Source organism: Silene latifolia, unplaced genomic scaffold (assembly GCF_048544455.1).
Source record: "Silene latifolia isolate original U9 population unplaced genomic scaffold, ASM4854445v1 scaffold_132, whole genome shotgun sequence".
NCBI classification, from domain to species: Eukaryota; Viridiplantae; Streptophyta; class Magnoliopsida; order Caryophyllales; family Caryophyllaceae; genus Silene; species Silene latifolia.
Window position 1 is genome coordinate 836,800 of NW_027413132.1, and position 3,091 is coordinate 839,890.

Consider the following 3,091-nt stretch of genomic DNA (forward strand, 5'->3'; position numbering starts at 1 on the left):
CTCTCTCCTCTTACCCACTAACCCATGCATGCTATACTGTTATGTCCATCAGTCCGTCATCATTTCCCTCCTCATTTTCCACATAATTCAAAACAACTTGCGGTTTTTTTCCCCTCTATTTCCTGTCATTTCGTCTTCCCTTTCTTTCTTCACATTGCTGATAACTCCATTTTCATCACTACCAATTAATTCCAACTCAACAGACGCCATTTTCATCACTACCAATTAATTCCAACTCGCCTGCAAACTCGCCTATCTCCATTTTTTTATAAGGTATTTTTTCCATTCCTTATTTAGTGATTTGTACTTTGTTTTTTGTTAATTATTGCCTTTATTAAACTATCATAAAAAGAGTTCATTTGATTTTTCAATTTTCAATTATGGGTTTGCTGATGTTGATTTGTTCAATTGTTAATTATGGTTGTGCAGATCAAATACGAGTTCATTTGATAATTAACAATGTTTTTTGCCAAGAAAAATGCCAAGAAAACTTCCAAGAAATCTGAATCAAAGGTAAAAAATCTCGTCTTGTTGGTATAACTTTTATAGAATGATGTATAACTTCAATTAAATATATGCATAATTTTAATCCCAATTGTTTGTCATCTACAGATGGATGTTGTAGAAAGTATTGACAAGGGACTTGATATCCAGGTTAAAAGTTTTGACTTTTATTTATACGTTACTAGATGTATAACTCTGATTACTAGATGTATAACTTTAGTACTCAATATGTATAACTCTGGTTACTAGATGTATAACTCTGGTTACTAGATGTATAGCACTTCTGATTCTGTGACCAACTCTTCTTTCATAATGTAAAACTCTAATTGTTATATGTATAACTCTACTTTTATTTAGTTTATATGCCTAGAGTTATACAATATATGCCTAGAGTTATACATTTTATACCTGGATTTATACAATATATACCTAGAGTTATACAGTATATGCCTAGAGTTATACAATATATACTTTGGAGTTATACATTAGATGTCTGGAGTTATACCTAGAGTTATACCTGGAGTTATTCCTGGAGTTATACATTATACTGTATATGCTTACAGTTATACATTTTATGGCCAGAGTTATACATTCTATGGCTAGAGTTATACATTATATGACTTTAGTTTTCAGAATGTCTAACTTTTGTTATTATATGTATAACTGTACTGTTATTCTGTATAGCTAACTTTCCTGGTTATCTCTTCTTTTGAATGGTGAAAAGAATTTTGGATTTTACAAAATTTTGGTTGAAAAGAAGAGATGACAAACCATTCAAAATTCTTTTTTATATAACTCTTATTGAATTATGTATAACTTCAACTAAATATATGCATAATCTGAATCCCTATTGTTTGTCACCTACAGATGGATGATGTACCAAGTACTGACAAGGGAGTTGATTCCAAGGTTAAAAGTTTGACTTTTGTTAAAACTGCAGTCATTTGTTGTATAACTCTGATTACATGTTGAATAACTTCTACTGTCATAATGTATAACTGGAGTTATACAATATATGCCTAGAGTTGTACATTTTATACCTGGAGTTATACAATATATGCCTAGAGTTATACAGTATATGCCTAGAGTTATACAGTATATACTTAGAGTTATACATTCTATGGCTAGAGTTACACATTATATAACTTTAGTTTCAGATTGTCTAACTTTTGTTATTATATGTATAACTCTACTGTTATTCTGTATAACTCTTCTGATTATCTCTTCTTTTGAATGGTGAAAAGAATTTTAGATTTTACAGAAATTTGATTTTACAGAATTTTGGTTATACATAATCTGAATCCCTATTGTTTGTCACCTACAGATGGATGATGTACCAAGTACTGAGAAGGAACCTGATTCCAAGGTTCAAAGTTTGAGGGTGAAAAGATTCAAAAGTACGTCGCTGAAGCAGAACAGATTGCAGAAAGGCTGAAGGTTTCTGTTGGTAATGCTCCTGCATTTGGAGAGGTAGTTAGTGAGTCCCCCCAAAAAAATGACGGAATCGATGCATCTACGCGTCAAATAAGTGAAGTTCTGTCTAATCTCGCCAATGATGGAGGTGGCAGGGGTGGTAACCCTTGTGTTGAGCTGCGTGGAGAGTCGGACAAAGCTAACGCGCCAACGAAATCAGTTGAGTTTCATGGTCAAAGATTATGGAGGAAGTGGGAGGTGATACAGTAGTTTCTAATCCGTTGTCAGATGCTAGCCCAGGGTTAGAGGATCAAATTGTGTGCACCCCCGTCCAAACTGTCAGAGAGCTGTTGTTGGAGGCGAAGTACACCGTGGAGGAAATTGACCAAGCTTACGGACTGTCAGAGGATGCTGAAACTCGGCCCGGGGTAGGTGATGAGGTGCATGAGCAAGTTCATGGGGAGGGATTGAAAGAAAATGTTGAAAGATTGTCAGACAATCAACCGTCAGATAAGGAGATGGAAAAATCTACAGTCCCATCATTGCCAATGGATACACAAGAATTGATGGAGTGTATGTTTTCTACTGCTGAAATTAAGGAAGCTTTATGTGGACTTCCAGCGGACGGGAGTGGTCCTGGTGGCGAGGTAAATTTGTTAATTTGTGTTACACATTCGTTTTTTTTGTTAATTGGTCGTGTATAACTCTAAGTAGATAAAGTATAACTTTGTTGAAACTTATGATGAGGCCTTGTAACTGTAGTGCCTCTTTGTATAACTTTATCTTTCAATCTGTACAACTGCAACGGCCCTTTGGTACAACTCTTAACCATATGTGTATAACTCTAACTCAAATATGTATAACTCTTATAGCATATTTGTAATACTTCACACGTGTATAACTCTTGCCCTTCTATGTATAATCGTAATTCATTGGTTTCAGAACTCGTGACCTCTTTGTATCACTTTTAGAGTTATACCTGTAACTTTTTTGATACAAAAGCATGGTGTTTAATTTTATTATTTTTCATTCAGGCCATTGTACTAAAGGATGTAATTGAGAATGTTGAACAACAGCCTAACAACGGGGGTGAAAACGTAGTTGTTGTCGATGGTGCGGAGGTCACCCCGGGGGATCCTTCAACGGAATGGAGTGGAAATCAAATCCCTCTGAC

The 3,091-nt window shown here is 34.9% G+C and overlaps 1 long non-coding RNA gene across 1 annotated transcript; it reads left to right on the top strand.

Moving 5' to 3' along the window:
• The first annotated feature begins 442 nt into the window (after nt 1-442).
• LOC141637686 (uncharacterized) lies at nt 443-1,399 on the top strand. The gene is made up of 3 exons (XR_012541856.1): nt 443-513; nt 613-654; nt 1,372-1,399. It is a non-coding gene; the product is annotated as an uncharacterized LOC141637686 (long non-coding RNA).
• Nucleotides 1,400-3,091: the final 1,692 nt, after the last annotated feature.